General features: G+C 45.6%; 1 protein-coding gene across 1 annotated transcript in view; it reads right to left on the reverse strand.

The window, feature by feature from the left end:
- LOC125282196 (focal adhesion kinase 1-like) overlaps positions 1–21,979 on the reverse strand; it is a 71,655-nt gene that overhangs the window by 33,230 nt on the left and 16,446 nt on the right. Inside the window, exons 2-3 of the mRNA XM_057306935.1 lie at positions 17,154–17,270; positions 13,936–14,033 (exon numbers count right to left, since the gene is read on the reverse strand). The gene's annotated coding sequence lies outside the window, so the exon portion shown is untranslated. The remainder of the gene's footprint in view (positions 1–13,935; positions 14,034–17,153; positions 17,271–21,979) is intronic.

Below are 21,979 nucleotides of genomic sequence, written 5' to 3' on the forward strand. Positions count from 1 at the left end.
CAAGCCCTGCTGCTGCTGGATTCCCATCCTCTCTTGAAAACACTGTCACTGGCGGGTCTCACTCCTGCGTGGCAACACACAGTGGAGTGGCAACAGGTATTCGCCCATCATGTTGTTACCACACACCCCTGTCCTGGGCCAAGGGTCAGCTGGATATGCTATTGCTACTGCCCGCTTTTCCATGGCCACAATGCTTCATGTAGTCATCCAGCCATGCCTGTCCCCCAGGGGCAAATGAATGTGCCACACCACCCTTAGATTAGTTAAGTTGAAAATACTTACTTTACCAAGTACTAGGCTAGGCACTGGAACAGATGTGTGGATATATATATATGACCCTACCCTGCAGAGCTCTCAGCCTAGTCAAGGGAGATACACACATGTGACTAATTACAACTGTAATAAATATTACTAAAAAATGGCAAGAGTAGGAAGAGTTGTAAAGGAAGAGACCTCACCCCTTCCACAGTTAGAACGTCACAGCTGCACAGGTGCCGCAAGGCCGCAAGGAGGCTGTCTTGCCACGGGAAGGGCGGAGGAGGAGAGGCCCAAGGGGTAGCCACGGGGCTTCAGTATCCAGGAACCTGCAATCTGGAAACCCTTACCCTTTGCTTCCAGAAAATGTCCTTGTATCAGATCTTTGATGATTTAATCCTTTTGTCTCTTTCTACAACTCTTATTATTTGGATGTTGGACCTTCTCAACTCATCATCCTACTTGCTTTCTTTTCTCCCTCATTTTTCTTTCCTACACATGTTCTGAGAGATATCTTCCACATTATTTCCCACTGCTCTTACTGAGTTTATGTCTACTTTGGTGCTTTCAATTTTCCTCTTCTTTGAATGCACTTTTTGAAAGAATTCTAGGGGTGCCTGGGTGACGCAGCTGGTTAAAGCATCTGACTCTTGGTTTTGGCTCAGGTCGTGATCTCAGGGCTGTCGGAGCGAGCCCTGCGTCAGGCTCTGCGCCCAGCAGCAGAGTCTGCTTGGGACTCTCTCCACCTCTCCCTTTGCCAACCCCCCAAAAATAAATAAATAAATCCTAAAAAGAAAAAAAAAAAGGATTCTGTTGGTCTTTCATGGATGCAGTTCTACTGACATTTAAATTTTTTATCTTCTTTTAGCTTCTTTCTGCTTGTGGTTTCCTCTTTGTTACTCAAAACTGTTTTCTCTCTCTGTTTTGGCTTCACATTTTGAAAGCAAAGGCTGTCTTTATTTTTTTTATCGAAATATAATTGGCATACAACAAATTAGTATTAGGTGTACATGTAATGATTTGACATTTGTATACAATATGAAATGATCACCATAACAAGTCTAGTTACCACTTGTCACCATAAAAAGTCACCCAAAAAAAGAACTTTTTTCTTGTGATGAGAGTTTTTAAGATTTACTCTCTCGGCATCTTTCAGGTATACACTACAATATTATCAACTACAGGGAGCATGCTGTACGTTATAGCCCCACAACTTATTGATAACTGGAATTCTGTACCTCTTGACCCCCTCACCCATTTCGCCCACCCCTCCAAGCCCCCCTTGAGCAACCACCGTTCTTTTCTCTGTATCTAGTTTTATTTGTTCGTTTGTTTTGGTTTTTTTGGTTCCACTCGTTACTGAGATCACAAGGTATTTGTCTTTCTCTGAAAGATTAGTCTTATTTCATGTAGCATAATGTCCTCACAATCCATCCCATGTTCTTGCAAATGGCAAGATTTCATTTTAATGGCGGAATAATACTACACGGTATGTATTTATATGTGTGTGTACGAACGCACACACAATCTTCTCCACCTATTCACTCATTAATGGACACTTGGGTTGCTTCCATGTCTTGGCTATTGGAAATAATCCTGTAGTACACATATATCTGTTCAAATTAGTATTTTCACTTTCTTTGGATAAATACCTCATAGTGAAACAGCTGGATCATATGGTTAATTCTACTTTTAATTTCTTGAGGAACTTCCATACTGTCTCCACAGTGGCTGCACCAGTTTGTATTCCCACCAGCAGTGCATGAGGGCTCCTTTCTCTCCACATCCTCAGCAACACTTGTTATTCTCGTCTTCGTGATCACAGCCATTCTGACAGGTGTGAGGTGATACCTCACGGTCATTTTGATTCGCATTTCCCTGACGATGAATGATGCTGGGCATATTTTCACGTATCTGTTGGCCATCCGGATGTCCTCTTTGGAGAAATGTCTACTCAGATCCTCTGCCCATTTTTTTCAACACTTTTTTTTTTGGTATCGAGTTGTATGAGTTGCTTATATATTTTAAATATTAGTCCTTTATTAGATATATGATTTACAAATATTTTCTCCCATTCTTCAGGCTGCCCTTTTCTTGCCCTTTGGTTGATGGTTTCCTTTGCTGCACGGAAATTTTTAGTTTGGTGTTGTCCCACTTGTTTCTTCTTGCTGTGCTGCAGACGCTGTCTTTAAACACCTGGTTGTCGAGGAGCCCTGTACATGCGGGCGACCTGATGATCTCTGCGCTGAGCAGAGAATCAGCTGCTTGGCTAGAGACCCCAGAACGTTAGTCTGCCTTTTCTCTTGGACCAGTCCCCTTATAAAAGAACGTTTCCATCTCCTGCTAAGATCAGGTAAAAGACTCCTCACAGGATTCTGGGAGCCAAAGAGAAAGAAAGTGTGGCTAACTTCACTTAATCCCCAATTTTGAGTGCAAGAATGCAATTTCCAGGGGCGCCTGCGTGGCACAGCGTTAAGCGTCTGCCTTCGGCTCAGGGCGTGATCCCGGCATTATGGGATCGAGCCCCACATCAGGCTCCTCTGCTATGAGCCTGCTTCTTCCTCTCCCGCTCCCCCTGCTTGTGTTCCCTCTCTCGCTGGCTGTCTCTATCTCTGTCAAATAAATAAATAAAATCTTAAAAAAAAAAAAGAATGCAATTTCCATAGTAACGCTGTTAACAACCTACGATGGGGAAAATAATGTACTACAATAGCATTTCAACTATTATGGCTTTGACGACTTTCAGTGGTTAGGCAGGCACATCCCTTGGATTATCAAGACTATTAAAGCATCTCTGCCTTGAGCCATCCATTTACTTTCTATGGGCAAGACACCCTAGAGATTATAGGACACCTAAAACTTCACCTAAATCACACAAATAAACCTTTAAAAGAATGAGCCCAATCTAGTCCCTGAGCCTATAACTGAAGAAGGCTGTGAATTCTACCGAAGAGACAAGTCTCAGTGACGGTTCCAGAGGCCGTGACTTCTGAGCAAGATCCCGACTGAGAAGCAGTGTGTGTTACTAATGTTAAAGACTATACCTGCCTCCCCCGCTCCCAACAAGTGACTCTTAAATTATTAGAGGCTCCTTGTCTGCAGAGCACAAGCAGTAACACCCACCATCCTAGAGGAGATAATGAAGGTAGAGTGCTTATTACCAAGATATATTAGAGACGATGTCAGCATCCAATCCGCGGCAGCAGTGCTTAGGAGGGATAACCTGAATTCTCTAGGCCGATGAAAGGGAAATGCTAAGATTGTTTTCAAAATGGAAAGCCTAAAAGGCCCCCCCCATTTAATTAATACTTCAAAAGTCCCATCATAGCCCTAAAAAGCATCTTTCCTGCCACACTTCAAAGCTTTATGAATCCTTGTCAAAAAAAGAAAACAACAGACTATCATTCCCACTATAATACTATCTGGTATGTTTGAAATCTGTAATTAAACCCAATGACCAAATGAAGCACAAGTGTTCCAAGAATTTTCCGCTAAACCTTGCCCTATAAAAAGACAATATGCATTTTTCTAAACTGAAAATATACCAGCAGTACACCATTCCATCATGATCTTACATAAAAGTTAAAACAAACAGAATACCCGACAGTCTGATATTATCTTCTCAATGATTCTGTCAACTTTACAATAGGTAAGATTTTCACAGTAGAAAAGTAAAGTTAGTATATGATATTCTGGAAGTATTTTGTTTCTCTTAAAAAAATTTGAAATGGTTAACAAAACAGACCTTGGGGGAAATACAACATACGGCCTCATCCTGCTTAACAAGGTCCTAAGTTTTTTCCTTGGTTTTTGTTTGTTTGCTTTTAATATAAGACAGACTACGTATATCTTTCAATACAACATTTTTCTGGCCAACATAAATATAAGGAAAGTTTATATTCACGTCCCCTAAACTCATTACATAACATTAAACAAGACTGTGTGAAAAAGTCTCAAGCTGCAATCCAAATAAAATCTGCAGGTCACTGAAACCACCTACAGTCTGAAAAGCAAGGTGTCCGAAAATCAGGGGAACCCTCCCTGTGGAAGTGACTGCTGCAGAGCTCTTTCTTCCGTCAACATCCTGACACCTCTCACAGCACCGCACAGAGACATTACAGTATAAGCGATGGGGGTGTAAACACAGCTCCGGTCTGAAATGTTTCCACCTGCAGCATCGGCCACTGACGGAAGCTCATCAGATGTTCCCAGCAGCAGAGCCACACAGAAGGAAGCACTGGGCCTCTCTGGCACCCGCTCCAGTCCGACTCTGCAGGAGCCGCCCTTCATCCCCTGAATCCCTGCCCAGCGGCTCTCGGCCCCCTTCCTCAACATTCAAGCCTCAATTCTTCTCCTTGCTCCCTGGTTCTAGGAAATGGTTTCCTTTTCTGTTATAAGTTTTGGTCTGCATTTTTTTCTAACAAATTCCTTTAACGCTGTACCACTTTATTACACGTGTAATATTAGGGTATTTTTAAGCATTTAAAATCTCGTATCTCAGATTTTATATATACTCTTTTCCCTGGGCTTTAGGAACCTGGCTTAAGATACCGTGTTGATGCGTCTGATCTTCCCTTTCCAAACTGAGCACAATGCCAGACCTCCAGAGCTGCATCGCTGCGTGGGGGCTGCACACACGGTCCAATTCTGCTAGTCTGGACTGGAGCCTAACGTGTGAGATGCACAAATCCCGAGCGCAGAGCTCCACGGCTTTCTACATGAGCACACGCATACATGCGTGTGTGCATCCCCATCCCTGGAATACAACTCCACAAGACAACACATTCCTGTTGCTGCTTTACAGCCCTTTGTGACTAGTACCTCGCCACCAAATGGGACTAAGACTCCCAGTACTGCCACGAGAGATTAGTGTCCCTAACTTTACATACACTGGTCATGCAAACGGAAACGTAAGGGGACACCTCCCAGCTTGTTCTATGAGAATGGCGGTACTTGAAATGAGAGCACCACAAAAAGGTCACAAGAAAAAAAATGACAGATTGATACCCCCACGCAAATAGATACAGATTTCCTAAACAAAATATTGCCTATCGATCTAACAATATATAAAAGGATAATACAACATGATCAAGTGGGATTTACCTCAGAAATGCAAGGCTGATTCAACAATCGAAACGTAATTCACCCATTATTTTATAAAACAGAAAATTTCTACAAGCAATTCAATACACACCGAAAAAGCACTTGACAAAATGCAACACCCTCTCACGATTTAAAAACAAAAACAAAAACACAACACCTCTCAGAAAACCAGGAGTTAAAAGGAAAATTTTTACATTCAGCGGAGGACCTCTACCAAAACAAAGACAAAACGAGGACTAAACCCTACTCGACACTGAGAACTTGCTCCCTGAGGCCAGCACATGACAAGAACACTGTAATGAAGGTGCCGGTCAAGGCGAGAGGGCAAGACAGAGAAATAAAAGACATAAAGATTGGACAGAAAAGGTTATTTTCAGATTACACGAGCATAGATTTCTTTGGATTTTCTACTTGCTCCAGTAAACCACCAGAACCAATAAGTGAATTTATATTAAGGCCACGAGATAAACGAACAAGGTGAACCACTGCCACACATAAGCCAAGCGCTGCCCCTTACAACGGCGTTGGAACAGCACGAAGCCCTCCAAACTGAGACGTACCGCACACAACTGAGGGAGCTCACAGACCTCGCTACCTGGACAGGTTGACCAGAAGTCACACTATTGTTCACAGGCCAGTTCGCCCAAATCGATGCACAGATGTGACAGGGCCCCAGGTGAAACAGAAGGGAACCCGAAGCCTGTCAGCTGCGGAAGCTGCTGTCACTGGCAAAGCACCGCCCCCTGACCAAAGACTCCGCCGCAGACTGTGCGCAGAGGGCGACACGGACACACACTCCGGAGCGTCAGAGCACAGGAAAGAAGCCAACGGCACGCTGGTCTTCACGCTCAAAGGAAAAACTTACCACCACTGCTTGGTTTTCAACATCAAACTCCTATACAACATTTAGAATAGGACTCATTTTCTACAACTTTTCAGGAGAAAGGTATAGAAATGCCGACATGTATCATCTGAAGAAGGTAAAGAAGATAATGTAGACGGGCATATAAACCTCCGCTCTGGGAGCTACAGTCAATCACACTACCATTAATACAAATATTACTCAAAGGCAAAACAAAACCACTCAGTGATAATTGTTTCAAAATGGATTTTTCTCTTTAACTGAAAACAGATAAAGTTATGAAATACAGAAAACTGTTAAATTTACAATAAATTCCTAATAGTTTGAACAATTACAGATGAATTTGAAAGGAAAGATTTGTGAAATCTGCTTTAAAAACTCAGTGTCACTAACCATTCAGGCACTACAAAGAAGTTTTTTTAATTTTCACAAAAACCTCCATGACCCTTCTCATCTGCCTCTAGTGATGTGAACCTCTGTCTCTGCAAGCAGACAAGGTGACTAAATCCATCAATCTACTCATCGGCTCACTACAGGAGTCTAGCAGTGTGAGGCCCTGGGGGTGCAGCATTAATCTGGAATGAGCAGTTCCTTGCCTGGTGGGGGGCGGTGCATTTCACTGCAGGACAGCAAACAGTGCAAACAAGTAGACCCCAGAGTGTGCCGGCTGGTGAGAAGGGCGAGCAGGAGCGGGCGCCGGGACAGATGGGGACAGTGGTGCCGGGAGGAGGGTGATCGGGGGGACGACACACTCTACGGGTTCATATAATTACTGCTCAACCAGGAGACTGGGGGCGGGGGCCATGACAGACGGACGGAAGCCTGCGATAAAGCATCAGCTGGTGCACACATTTCCTGGCGCGCGCTACGTGAAACGAAAGGTCCTACGTGAAACGAAAAGCTCTAAAACTGCACATGAAAAGAACACGGGGAAACCAGCGGCTTCTTCTCCAAACACAATGAGGAAAGTGAAACAATCTGAGAGACAAATTATAATACCCACCATATTATTTCTGTGCATGAGGAAGTTGATGTTAATAATATCCAAACTAGGGCTGAAAGGGGGCTCACTGTACTCTCTCGGTTAAGACCTCAGAAGCAAAGGTGAGCCCTTCACGGAGAACACGCTGGCCAGGCTGTGCTCCCGTCTCTGTCCAAGCACTGCCCTACTGCGGTGCTCCACCCTGCACCATGTGTTCAGTCCCCTAGCCCAGCCCGCCTCTTTGCAGCACCAGAAAGGCCTACTTAACACGAACTCCCCTCTTCTGCACACCTACCACATGCTGGGGGCGCAAGCACATTCCACTGACGCTTACCAACAATTCGGATTGACAAGGAAAGGAGCACACACTAGGAATCTAAGCTAGAATGGCTTGGTGGTTTCCAGGGTGTCCCCAGGTACAGGGGAAAGGCACTGGTGACCAGGCAGCGGGGGACAGAGGTAGACAAGGTGTGCAAAGCCAAATGGTGGGTGAGCCTCCCAGGAAAAGAGAGAACAGTGTCAAGTGGGTGGACAGGGATAAGACAAAAAGGCTGGAACCACACCTGGGGAGCACAGATCTTTAGGGGCAGGGTAAAGGCTTACAAGAGCCCCGCCCTCACCCCTTAGAGACAGTGGGCGGAGGAGCAAGCCTTCCCTACTCACCTCTCTCCACGAACCTTAACGCAGCCTCCAACTATAATCAGCAGGAAAGCCCATGTTTGCCTAAACACTCCACACACAAGTTCATTTCCCAGTGCCTTTGCCCCCAGAATTCCTACAGTATGGAAGACTCTCCCCACCGTCTCCACCGGCATGAAACAGCACCTCCTTTAGAAAAATGCCCCAGATTTCAACAATTCGGGATTATTTTCACTCAACAATCACTGAGTGCTGATAACATGTCAGATCACATGGATTCAAAAAGCAGTAACGTTAGAACCTGGCCCACGAGAACTGACAACCAAGGAAGTGAGACAAGCAAATAAAGAAAGTTGAATGAGTTACCAGCTAAGCCTGTGTGTGCAGAGCTGATGCACAAAGATGCCAAAGCCCAGCCCTGTGGTCCAAATGAGAGAGAGGGAGACAGGCAGACACACACACACACACACACACAGCCATGCCCTAGGGCAGAACCCTCAAAGTTTCCCCTTTAAAAAGAATGAATGTTCCAAGCAGAAAAGGAGAAACAAAAGCATAACGGGGGGGGGGTGGCATGAAGAGGCACCAGCCGGCAGTGCTGAGGCTGGAGCCCTTCAGAGCCGAGCTGAGGGCGAGGCCCGTGCAGAGGAGGCAGTGTCTCACAACATCGCTGGCATCAGGGCAAGCGGGGGACAGACTGGAGCTCAGCATTCATTCTCACTGAGGGGCTACTGAGTGCCAGGCACCACGAGCTGTTGCCTCATGCTGGGCACTCATAAAACTTCATCACTCTTCTGGAAAGCATTTAACACCTTTTACTGTAAACGTATAGATGTCCAGATTATTTACATAAATACAATTATAAAATAAATTCACACGCTCACATATAAATGTATTTTTAATCTGTCTTCCCCACAAGTCAATTAGCAACTTAAGCTGTCAGACCGGATGGCCACGATCCCAGAGGAGTGGCAGAGGCCCACGGAGATTAATTCCCAGGGAAGCGATCAGGCCCTGGGAGCCCAACCGAGGCCCATCTGTTGAGAGAGCTAGAATGCGGTGTGTGCTGCTATAGGAAGAGACTCAACCACCAATCTACAACTCGCACACTGCACGATGACTGGCTAGGCCGCCTCAGTGACGGGATATCCATAAAGATTTTTCCATGAACAAATACATGGAATCAACAGTTTAAGATGATCTCTTGGATTTAAGTGTCATGATATATTCTATGCTCAGGTTTTAAGAAAATATTAAAATTTATGACGGGGGACCCTGGCTGGCTCAGTCAGTAGAGTGTACGACTCTTGACCTCGGGGTTGTAAGTTTGAGCCCCACATTGGGTGTACAGATTACTTAAAAAATAAAATCTTTCAAAAAATAAAAAATTTATGACAGATGTTTAACGATCTGAATTTCACATTTTCCATGGAAATCTATTTAAAGGTCTTAAAGGAAGAGTCAGTAACTAAGTTAACATGTACCACCTAGCGAGGCGCCACAATACAGGCTTTGTAGGTTAACAAAAAGTAACCGATCTCGTCCCGCTCTGCTTTTTCTCACCTTCTCCACCTGGAATGCCTTTCCCCAACTACCGCGAGCCCCACTCACCATGCCCGGACCTGCTCTCTCAGGAGGACACCGTCCCCCTCCCTCTGAGCTCCCCATCACTGTCTTCCCCATCAGGATTCTCTACCTGGTCTCGCCTGCTCCTGCAGGATCTGCCCTACGCACCTCAACCCTGCTACCATGGGAGAGTAACCTGTCCAGCATGCAAGAAAACAGATGTCCCTGGGGGTGAAGACAGAAGGAATACACATGAGCAGATGGCAAATTTTATTAAGAGGCCTTACTGTCAGGGAGAGTGAGAACTCTTAAGAATATCAAGCAAACAGAAAAAAAAAAAAGTGGCAACTGTTAAGCTCAAGAAAACAGGAAAACAAAAAGTGGAACTAAAAGGGAATATAATCATGCTACATTCACCAGCTCAATAGTGAGCAACATTAACAAAGTCAAAACAATTCGCCAAATTATGGTTCTAAACAAAAATTGTGCTACAACTATGTGGGGAAAGATGGGAGTTCAAAATGTAACTTTTTCTAAAAGTGACGCATCGATGGCCCTGCCTCTACATAGATATTGCTGGGAACCGTGGACAGAAATGCTACAAGAAACAGATAAGCAGGATTCCAGGCAGCTCTGGGAGGCGGATGGTGGAGGCAGGACAGGAGCCCGCTGGGTTCTGCATGAACCATTCAACACTGTTTTACTTTTGAACACATGCACCTACCACCCTCTGATAGAAGTGAAATTTCTAAGTAAGAAAAAGAAACAGAATCTCTAACAGAAGCACTTCCAGCAGGACATAAATGTTTTCCTACAATTTTACAACCACGCTACCCCCTTTCCCCTTCAACAGTGTCTCTCCGCCCTCAGGACGCAGGGCAGCTGAGGACAGCGTGCATGGCCTGAGACCTGGCGTCAGCCTGCCGGCTCCGTACTCTTGAGAAAGCTACTGTAAGCTCTGAACCTGACCTTTCCCCGCCCGTGACATGAAAACACCACCACGGACCTCAGGGACCCGGCTGCGTTGCTCAGCACCCAGATGGTGAGTAAGTGTGAGGATGACCGTACACCCTGGACCTAAGTCACCCAGATGCAATCTGTCTCACTACCCTCTCCCCCTTCACACCACCGTCCAGGCGGGCTTTCATTCTGACCACGCCCCCACACTGCGCCGAGCACTTGCCAGAGTGTCCTCCAAGTCGCCAAACCCGAAGGCCAAACCTCAGTCCTCATCATGACCTTTCCTGACACTTCAGAGAGTTGATCACATCCTCCTCCTGGACACTTCTTCCCTTCTTCCCATGGTGCCAGTGCTTGTGGTCTTCTTCACACCTGCTCTGTGCCAAACACTGCTCATGTTCGTCCTTGAGCACTCGATGGCAGAGTGATCCGAGGCTCAGGCTTGCTTGTCTTCTCTGTGCTCACTCCCTCGGTGACCACAGACCGTCACTGCGTTTTCATGGCCACTTCCAACTCAGACTTCTCTTCCAACCACCAAATGCCTATTTACAACTGCCTACATGACATCTCTACTTGGATCCCTAACAGAATCACAAACTTAAAACGCCTACAGTGAGCTCCCCATCTGCCCCTCTAAACCAAGTTCCACCCACAGCCTTCCCCCCATCTAGTTGCCCAGGCCAAGAGCCTTCTAGTCAACTCAACTCCTCCCCTTTGTCCTCACATGCCTTATCCAATCTGTCAGCAAATCCTACTGGTTCTACCTTTGAAATACATCCAAGGCCCAACTGCTTCTCACCACCTCCAGTTTTCCTGCTCCAATCCCAGCCGCCGCTGCCGCTCACCTGGTTCCCTGAACAGCGTGCCGACAATCTCCTGGTTGTCCTCTACTCTCCCCCACCCTCCAACCCCCACCACCAGTGTCTATTCCCAACACACTAGCCTTTCAAACCTCAGCCGAATCTCAGGGCTCAACACTGAGGGAGGGACAGCTGGCCTCCGGAGCCGACAGCCAGCACCGCCTTACCCTAGCGACTCTTTGTTTGGACAAACAGCCCCAGAACCTCACAGTTCAATCTATGTCGATTGTTCTCAGCTGCCCTGACGCTAAATAACCTATCTTTATTCACCAAATGGGGGGTTTCAGATGGGTCTCCGGGCAACCTTCTTTTCTGTCTACTGCCTCCCCACACCCCATTAACCCTGAAAATAATCTCCATACATATTTCAGCAATTCAACTCCTCCAAAACTTTGCTTTCTTTCCTAGAATTCTGATTGTAAAACACCTCCATCCCAAGTTCTGCCTTAAGAATGCAACACCCCAAAACAAATCAAGAACCAAGAACCTGATCCATCCTGCAGGGGCTCAAGTGGACCAGGGCACTCAGGTACATCAAGGGCCCCGGATCTCAGAGGAACACCATTAAGTCGATGCTGTACAAAGCCAGGCTTACTCGTGTGGCCTCACCAGTTGTCCAGAATTGGGGGAAACAATTATAGAAACACTGGTTATAAGGTATTTTTCCTGGGTTTACATATTTTCAAACGGGGGGGAGGGGAGGGGAGGGCCAAACTAGAAGCAGCAGATTATATCTCGGTGTTCAAAGTTCCAGTGAGCCAAGAACGGGCTCTCAGTTCCCTGTCAGGCCTTCGTTCCACTGCACATCCCATTAAGAAGAAAAATTTTGTGTAACTTCTGCTAAATATGAAACTGTCTTGGGCTCTACCATGACGAACGATTTTTAATAGCTAATGCTGATGAAAAGTTATACTTGATATTCTCCCTCTTGTTTGGATCCACTAAGAAAAGAGAACTTATTTTGTGGCAAGCATTAAACACTACTTCATCCAGCATTTAGTGAAAACTACCCATGGGTCAAGCAGAAAACATGCAGAAACGAAATAACAAAATCTTTGCTCTTAAAGATGCAGAAACAGACTTGTACCCAATAAATATAGCCCACTGTTACAGGAAGAAACATTGAAATGTGCAGGGAGGGTGGGGAGGAGACAAGGGATGTAAACAGCTGGGCATGGCCTTCTCCAAAAGACAGCAGAGTCACACCTGGCACAGCACACAGAACAGGTGCCTCTCATAGCCAAGAAAGGGTAGAAGGAATCAGAAAAAAGGAGCAAGACTTCCAGGCCTTACTTGGAAACTGAAACTTCGTGACACAATTTTCCTTCCCTTCCCTAATACCTAATCCTGGCAGAAACAAAAGTGGGTTTGGGGGAGAAAGGAGAACAAAGGAGGAAAGTGAACTGACCCCCAGAAGGAAATGGAAAAACAATCCAGGGTCCTGCCCCTTGGACATCTAAGACAAACACACTTGCCAAAGTCAAATTCAACGTAATTATAATGATTCTGAATTCTGAATCCATGAAGTCTAAGTTTATGGGGCTTTTACACCAAAGCAATGTATTGCTAAAATCTTACCAATGCTAATACCACAAGACAGATTGATGAATCTTCTATCAACGATCTGTCCTCGATTTACCACTAGGCCTACCAGAAAGAGCAGTCTTTGGAAATAAGACAAACTGGAATAGAATCTCAATTCTATAACCTCCCAACTGTGGAGTGCAGCACAAGTGCCAAGGTTACAAATTAACAAATCACAAATAACCCAATCTCTGGGGCTTAGTTTTCCTCTCATTAAAGTGGGGGAACTGCCACCGAATAGCAATTGCTAACATTTGTGAATGCTGAGCACATTTCACATTTCTTATGGCATCTTCACCACAACCCTGGGAGAGCGGTCCCATCACCAGCACCCTTTGTCAGAGGAAAGAGCTAGGTTTAAGTAGTCAGTGAAGAGGGGCGCCTGGGTGGCACAGCGGTTAAGCGTCTGCCTTCGGCTCAGGGCGTGATCCCGGCGTTATGGGATCGAGCCCCACGTCAGGCTCCTCCGCTATGAGCCTGCTTCTTCCTCTCCCAGTCCCCCTGCTTGTGTTCCCTCTCTCCCTGGCTGTCTCTATCTCTGTCAAATAAATAAATAAGATCTTAAAAAAAAAAAAAAAAGTAGTCAATGAAGAGTTCGCATGGAGAGAAAGCTAGGTTTCGGTAGTTAGAGAAGAGTTAGTAAGTAAGCAGCCAAGCCAACATCTGAATCCAGAGCCCATAAGAATAAAACACGAGTAAAAAGCACAGGCTCCAAAGCCAGACTGAGTCTGAATCCCAGCTTTGCTTTTTACTAACTTAGTAACCTTTAACCTCTGTTTCAGTTATGCAAATGTGAAACGGGCAAAGTGTAGCCTCATTCAGGGGATTACTGCCAGAGACTCACCTAGGAGCTGGATGGCCCAGTGCTGACCCTGTTGGGCCACTCTTCTAGGGCACATGCTGCTACTGTCACAACTATCAGGGACAGGACTGTCATCCTGCCTGCCTCTCTCCACACATAAAAGGCACTAAACAACTGATACTTCTTCCCTCACCTACTCTGCAAAATCAACTAGCTTTTATTTGTTTCTATTATATGTCAAAGAAACCTTAAGACAGATGAAAGAAAAATCAAAACAAAAGGAAAAACCAAAACACAAATGTAGCAAGAGAATTATACTCACAGTTCTGAAGGCCACGATAACTCTGTGAAGAAATCAAACGTGGGTTTAAACGTAATGCTCCGGGTTTCTCTTTCCTCTTTCCATAGTCCTCAGAGAACCTGACAAGGAGAGACAACATGCGCATTAAAACCCCCTTCCTTTCACTTCTTGAAGCTCTACTGAACTCACCCCTCAGCCAGTTCCATCACCTCCCACGCAAGCCTACTGGGCAACGCCTGGGATGAGGGGTGAGAAGAGGGCACCACGTCCCTGTCTTCAAACCTATTTCTACTTAAGAAACACACAGGAAGGAGTGCCTGGGTGGCTCAGTCGTTAAGCGTGTGCCTTCGGCTCAGGGCGTGATCCCAGAGTCCTGGGATCGAGCCCCACATCAGGCTCCTACGCTGGGAGCCTGCTTCTTCCTCTCCCACTCCCCCTGCCTGTGTCTCCTCTCTCACTGGTATCTCTCTCTGTCAAATAAATAAATAAAATCTTAAAAAAAAAAAAAAAAAAGAAAAGAAATACATGTCAAGCAACTGGAAACTATTCAAACATATCAAAAATCATAAATTAACAGGGTGTGGTTGGCTAATAAGTGCATGATACAATGACAGAGTATAGACATCTGTTCCACTGCCTTCCATCAAAACTATACTACAGAGATATTTTTTAAAAATGTTCTAAACAGGGGCGCCTGGGTGGCTCAGTCTGTTAAGCATCTGCCTTCAGCTCAGGTCATGATCCCAGGGTCCAGGGATGGAGCCCCAGGTCAGGCTCCCTGCTCAACAGGGAGTCTGCTACTCCCTCTCCCTCTGCCCCTCCCCGTTTGTGCTCTCTGCTCTCTCTCCTGTGCAAACACTCACTCCCTCAAATAAGTAAATAAATAAAATCTTTTTAAAAAATGTTTGAAACAGCACAGGGAGAACTGAAAGGAGAAAAAAGCCAAGATTTTTGAAGTACTGAGGAAATCTTCTAACATGGAAGATTGAGACCCAAACAAAAAAGTAAAAAGAAGAAACCTGGAGGAGACAGAAACTATAACAGACTGAAGTAGAGTAAAGGAGGCAGCAGGCCCAAGAAAGCCAGGTCCTAATTCAGCAGTGGAACACACGGGAACCACTTCCACTTGCACAGCAGTGTCCTAGAAGACCAGAAGTGGCAGCAGCAGTGTAGACAGAACGGGGGTAAAAAAGGCATAGCCCCAAATACAGAGGAGCCGGGGAAGGCCATGGAAGCTGAAACCAGAACCTCAACCTCAAGCCAGGCACAACGTGATGCCCCCTCACTCTGAAAGAAGATGGGAGGGGGCATTCCCCGGAAAAGTAGAGGCGTCTATGGACTGAAGTCACCCTGCCCAGCTGCACTGAACAGAGCTGGACTTAATGACCGTATATACAGTGAACAGTGAATTCTCCAGCTCTCCTACAACAGACCACACACGCACACCGCTGGCTTCCAGATTCTGAAGTCAGAATTGTGCCGGAAAGAGACTGGAGAATATTTCTGGGGAATCTGATCAGCTCCAAAAGACAGATCTAAAGATACTAACCCTGGGGACCCCCAACACATGGCCCACCCAGAATACCCTGATGTAAAAGTCAAAGGGCCCCACCACGTCAGACAGGAGAAGGAAGGAAACAACCTAAAAGAAACAGAGACTATACAAACTATCAATAATATAGAGGTAAGACAACACTGCAATCAAGAAAGAAAAACAGGATGTTCTTCTAGAAAAATAGAAAAAGAGCCCTTGGAAATCTAAAGAACCTTTCTGAAATCAGAAATAATAAACTAAAGAAAAGGTTAAGTCAAACTGAAGTCATCTCCCTGAATAGAGAATAAAAAGACCCCCCCCAAAAAAAAGGCAGAAAAGGAGGAGCAAAGGAAGGAAGAAGAAGAAGAAGAAAAAGGTATTAAGATAATTACAACCTTTGCCCAGGACAGCCAAGTTCTGGATAATAAGACTTCCAGGAAAACAAAATAAGGAAAAGCAAGGGAGAAAACCTCAGCACAGTAATGCCAAAGAGTATTCCCAGAACTGAAAACTCCCAGGTACCAGAATGAAGGGACCCGCTGAATATGCAGCACAGTGGATGAAAACCGACCACACAAGGTACACCATCACGATATTTCAAAAGACTTGGACAAATTGTAAAACTCCTACAAGCTTCTAAAGATGGGAGGGGGGAAAAGTTACATACGAAGGAAAATGAGAATAGCTTCTGAATTCTAAAACAGTAACATGAAAACAAGAAGGCAATGGAGCAATCTTTGAATTTATGAACAAAAATGAATTCCAATACAGAACTCTATACCCAGCGAAACCATCAATCAAGTTTCAATCATGCATGGTCCCAAAAGGTTTGCCTCCTAAGCATCCTATGTCAGAAAGCCCCTGGAGAAAGTCTTCCACCAAAACACGAGCATCAACAAAAAATGAGCAAGGCGTGAGCTTCCATTAGAAGGGATAAGGGAATCCCCAGGACGACGATGAAGGGAGATTCCAGAATGGTGGCTGTGCACCAGGACAGAGGGAAACAAGTCCAAGCCGGAGCAGTGTTGCTCAAGAGGAGGGAATGCTGAAGGCTGTCTTCAACTTGTCCAAAAACACTGTACTATCTTTTTAAAGTAATTAACGCCACCAAAAGGAAGAAGTCAGTGAAGAAAGACAAAGACAAGAGTTGCCACAAACATAAAATCCAACTCTGGACAAAAGCCAAACGATGAGAACAAAGGAACATCCAGGGACAACACAATAAAAGACCGAAGGAGCAAGCAGCTCGGAAAAGAACAGAACAGAGATCTCCAGGAAACTGTCTCCCAGAAATCAAATGTGAAGAAGAGATGAGTCTGTATGACCATGAAGAAAAATTACTAAGAGGCTACTGGATGGTATGGGGAAAATAGGTCTGGGGTAGGGGGTAAATTACAATAGGTATAAAAAGGGTTAAGAATGTGGGGGACTGATGGGGCACCTGGGTGGCACAGTGGTTAAGTGTCTGCCTTCAGCTCAGGGCGTGATCCCGGCGTTATGGGATCGAGCCCCACATCAGGCTCCTCCGCTGGGAGCCTGCTTCTTCCTCTCCCACTCCCCCTGCTTGTGTTCCCTCTCTCGCTGGCTGTCTCTATCTCTGTCGAATAAATAAATAAAATCTTTAAAAAAGAAAAAAAAGTGGGGGACTGAAGAAAGATAAGTACCCATCATAATGCCCTGGGCGCACCTCTATCACAGGACTTACCCACTGTACCATCATCACTGACTGACTTCTCTGTCTCCCTCCCTCGGCTGCAAAGACCTTTTGGAGAGGATCATTTCTCATCCAGTTATCACCCTGCAGAGTCCAGTACAACGCCTGCTACAAGAGTATACACAAAAGTAAAGGGTTTTTGTATTTTTTTGCATTTATTAGGGTACTATCTACTACATATACCTGCTATCCTCCGGAGAACTAGAATTCAAAGACATATGGACCTTGCTTGCCTTTAAATTTAAAGAGTTTCAACTTTTTTTCACACCTGAGAAAACAAATATTTCTCCTATATCCTCACTCTCCCCAAAAGATGAAAAGTTCACCAGGGGCTTACAGAACTTTAATAGTCCGGCTATCACTAATGGATATGGAACCCAAGACCTGATGACACTTGGTTGACATTGTACGCATTGTGTAATATGAAAAGAGTGCCGGCTTGGGTATCAGGACACCTGGTTTCTAGTACTTTAGAATTACTCCTTTTGAAGAAGAGGAAATCCCAACTCCTTGATATGACCTGTCGGTCCCTGAATGATCAAGCCCAGTCTGACTGTCATGCTATCTCCCGTGAATCCTACAAAGCAGCAACATTAAGCCATTTTCGGTGTACAGAACAACCTGTGCCCTCCTCGACACCTCCTCCACCTGGACCTTCTTCCCCGGGATGACCTGGACACATGTGCGGTGGGAGCCGTGCCCTTCCCCCAGGTGAGACACCTCTCTCCTGTCCCCCTCAGCACGCCTTCACATGACACCAGTATCTGTGGAGTCGCTGACAAATGCCATGCACGGCCCCAGGACACAAGGCAATAGACGAGAGAGACGCAGGACTCTCCGGTGGTGGAGCTTCCCGTGCAACAAACTAGAGCGGATGTTAAATCTGGCCTGTCAGTGTCTTCCTCCACCCAAGCAGCAAGATTCTGGGGACAACGACAGCCTAAGTTCCGCAGCCTCAGCACCGCCATCCCAGACAAATATTTAAAGCACTATTAAATAAAACCAAAGTGAAGGTCAAAAAGCCCCAGTGCCTGCAGCAGGTGAGTACCATTTGCTCTTTAAAAGCCCTCTTTTTCTACTGTCGTTGTTTGTTTGTTTGTTTATTGCCTCTTGTCTGTTAGGAGTATAAACCTGAAAATGTCATTCAGGGAAATCTTGCGAGTCCGCTGGAACTGGCTTTATTCTCCTTACTAACCGCAAACACAAGACAGCCCAGTTACTCCCCACGTCTGGTTTCTGTTCGCCACTCTATAACCAACAGCGCGCACTGGACCGAACACCTAAAACACACGATCAGAACACATGCACTTGATGCGTGAATGAACTAATGATGAATAAATGAGCGTATACACTGGCTTTGAGGGCCTTATAATTGCTCCTCACTTTAGTTTCTATTTTAAGGAGAATTCAAGCAGATAGCAACACCGCATTTATCAACACTGGACCTGCTGGATGTCTGCCATTGGAACTGCGGGCAGCTTAGGGCCACGTCCAGCATGGAACTACTAAAATACAAGCATAACAATTTGAACTAGTTCAACTAGGGCAGAAAACTAGGTATTTCCCCAATCCTATAATTAAAATGCTTAAATTCTTTTGCTCCAAAGAAAAATTAAACTTGGCTCATTATACAATGAAATAAATTGCCAGCTCCTTGAAGGTATTTGTAAGATGGACAATCTCTACGTTTCTGGCGTAAGTGGGGACATTTATACGTACACGGGGTCCTCAGGCTACTCTGAACTCTCTTCCCCCTAACATGCAAATGAGAATTTCCCACCAGTCACAACACACTCTGAATCTATGCTTCCTGAACAGGTAACATACTCCACACGATCACTTTGCTTCTAATGGTCTCGTTTCAGTGCACAGTCCAACCTGGACAGTCCCTGACACCCACCTCTCACTCACCCGGACAACAGTGACAACCTGCCATCTGCGGAGGGTGTGGTGTCATAGCAGTCTCTCCCAAGTGCTTTACAAGCACCAGCTCTGGAATCCTCACAGCCCTAACTGATTACTACTCTTGTTCCATTTTGCATGTGAGAAAACAAAGTCCAAAAAAACTTAAGACATTTTCCAAGGTCACACAGCAGACAAGGGAGAGAGAGATCAGGCATTCAAACACCAGCTTACCTTAGAATCACGATGCTATTCTGGCTTCCCAAGTTACCCAGATCTTATTACTGTTAAAACAATGGACATGATTTGGGCTTTCCAAAGCAAACATGACAGAAAGATTCTTTCTGAAGCTGACTAACAGTCAACATGACACACTGCCATATTAGAAGATCTCTGGCTTGAATTAACCATGCAGGCTGAGCCCCTGGCAGGAAATGGTCCGCTTGATGCTAACTGCCAAATAAAGCCCAAAACCACTGTTTCTCAATGCACAACATTCTAACCATTTAAATTATCTGTGAAGGTCTCTAATGTCCAAAATATATAACCACTTCACACAGGTGTCCCTTCCTCTAAGCTCAGTGTACCAAAGGTTTCTGCACTCAGGCAAGCCGTAGTAACCTGTACTCTGAAGAACACAGGTCAGAAGAAACTTTCTGAAAAACCAAAAATGTATAAAGAACGCAAACATGATTATGAAAGTTATCTGGGCAAACAAAAGCTTCTTTACGCTTCAAAATAATTTTCTAGTCAAACACATTCTAATACTAGACAGTGGAGCAGCTCATAGGTCATAGGTCACTGCATCCCATTCATCTGTGTGCCAGCGCATGGAACAGGGTCTGCGGTCCAACCGGTAGTAAGCTACTGATGATGTGAATACATTAGGGAAATGAAGAGGCAATATTACTAATTGCTGAAAAACCGGTATTAGGAACAACAACAACAACAATAAATCGCCCGTTCTACATGCAGAGTACACGGTGAATACCAACTGCTTGCACTTCTTAGATACGCTGGTCAAACTCATCAGGGAATAAGATTAGCTTTTAAATCCCCACAACAGAAATAACTACATCACTGGGAACTGTATTTGCTGAACCTCAGGCTGATTCTTCTCTAACTAGCCATGTACTAAGAACTATGTTCTGTCACATTTGTCAAAGAGTTATGATAATCTCCACTTAACAGATAAGAAAACAGATTTAGAGCTTAAGGAACCTGGTCAACATGCAAGGAATAAGAATCGAATCTGAGGTTCAAAGCAAGACCTATCCAACACCCATCCTCTTAACCACCATTCTGTTCTACACTGTAAATAATATCCATAGAAAATTCCACTGCGCAAAGGCTCATTAAAAATACGAAAGAAACACTATTCTACTCAAATTAATTAATAGGCACAGTTAACATATTCAAGACAAGACAACGCTTCAATTGTACACAAATGAACGAATGGGCTACTAAGGTATACCTAAGGGTCATTCTGTCTACCTGAGAGAGGCACCAAAGGAAGGACCCATGAACCAAATGCATGCAGTACTTAGCAGGAAATCTCCTGCAAGGCCTGGGAGTGGTAAGTGATCAAGAGACACAGTCGTGCGGGCATCACTGGCCTCGGTGGAACTGGAGATCACTACCTGGACAAATGGAAGCAGTTTGCAAAGCGAAGGGTCCCAGATCTAGGTAAGGAAGACGAAGCACATTCCCTCCTGCCTCTCCTAGAAAGAGCAACTAGGAAGGCTGGAAAGAGTAACTGCAGAAGCTCTCTGACCACTCTGAAAAGTAAACTGGAGCAGGGGGATTAGGAAGCAAGACTGGATTTAAACCACGACCAAAATCAGCAGATTTCAATACAATGGAAAGTCTCCTTGCATGATATCCTAAATGGGGAGGGCACACCCCAAACTTATTCAGCATAGGAAGAACCAGAAAAGCGTCAATTCCCGTGGGAGGAGAAAATCAACACAAGCCAATATCAAGAAGGGAACAAATATGACAATCAGCCCAGAGGGACTTTAAAACAACTACTGTACAAATAATTCCACAAACAAGCATACACACAACATACTCGATATCGCAAATTCTTCTTTTCCTTTTCTCTCTTAAACCCACTGGCTCTGGCCCCCACCACTCCACGAACTTCTCCCTCTAAGACTACCAACGACCTCTGCACTGCTCAATCCAATCATTAGAGCCCAGGGCTCGTCCTTTCGACAACTGACAAGAGCTGATCTCCCACTCATGTTCTCGTGATTTTCTTCTTACCCCACCGATGGCTCCCTCCTTCCAGAGTCGCCCAGGGCTCTGTCCTTTCTCCTCTCAGCTATGCTTACCTCCCAGGCAAGCTCATTCAAATGCTGCTTCTATGCTAACAAAGCTAAAACTTGTCCCTCCGGCTCAGCCCGACTGCCTGGCCTTGCGCTGGACTGACCGCTGTTCACTCTGCACCGCAGCCCCACCGCGGCCTGCTCCTGCGCATCACCGAGACGGCAGAGCTACTTCTCCCAAAACCCCTTCCTGCTACAGCTCAGGGCGGCGGGCAGTGAACGCTAATAAGAGGCAACGGGGGCAAAATGAAGAGAAACATCATTCTCTTCAACTCTGCCAGCCCTCCCAGAGGTAGGGATGGATTCTAATTCCCCGTACGACTAATTGTCGAGAATGGCCCGGGTTTTCCTGACCAAACCCTGGCAGGTGTACTCTCTGCCGGGCCTGCTTGTAGGCCCCTTGGGGAAGTGGAGCATCACCGAAGAGAACTCAGTGAAACGTCCGACACCTCCAAGCCCAGGTGCTGACTGGCCCGCCCCCTCCACAAACCTTCCTACACACAGCCTTCTCCGTTCACGACAACGTCCGCCTTCCAGCTGCTGAGGCGAGAAACAACGGACGTCATCCCTGCCGCCTGTCTTCCT

This window comes from Ursus arctos, unplaced genomic scaffold, assembly GCF_023065955.2.
Source record: "Ursus arctos isolate Adak ecotype North America unplaced genomic scaffold, UrsArc2.0 scaffold_48, whole genome shotgun sequence".
NCBI lineage: Eukaryota > Metazoa > Chordata > Mammalia > Carnivora > Ursidae > Ursus > Ursus arctos.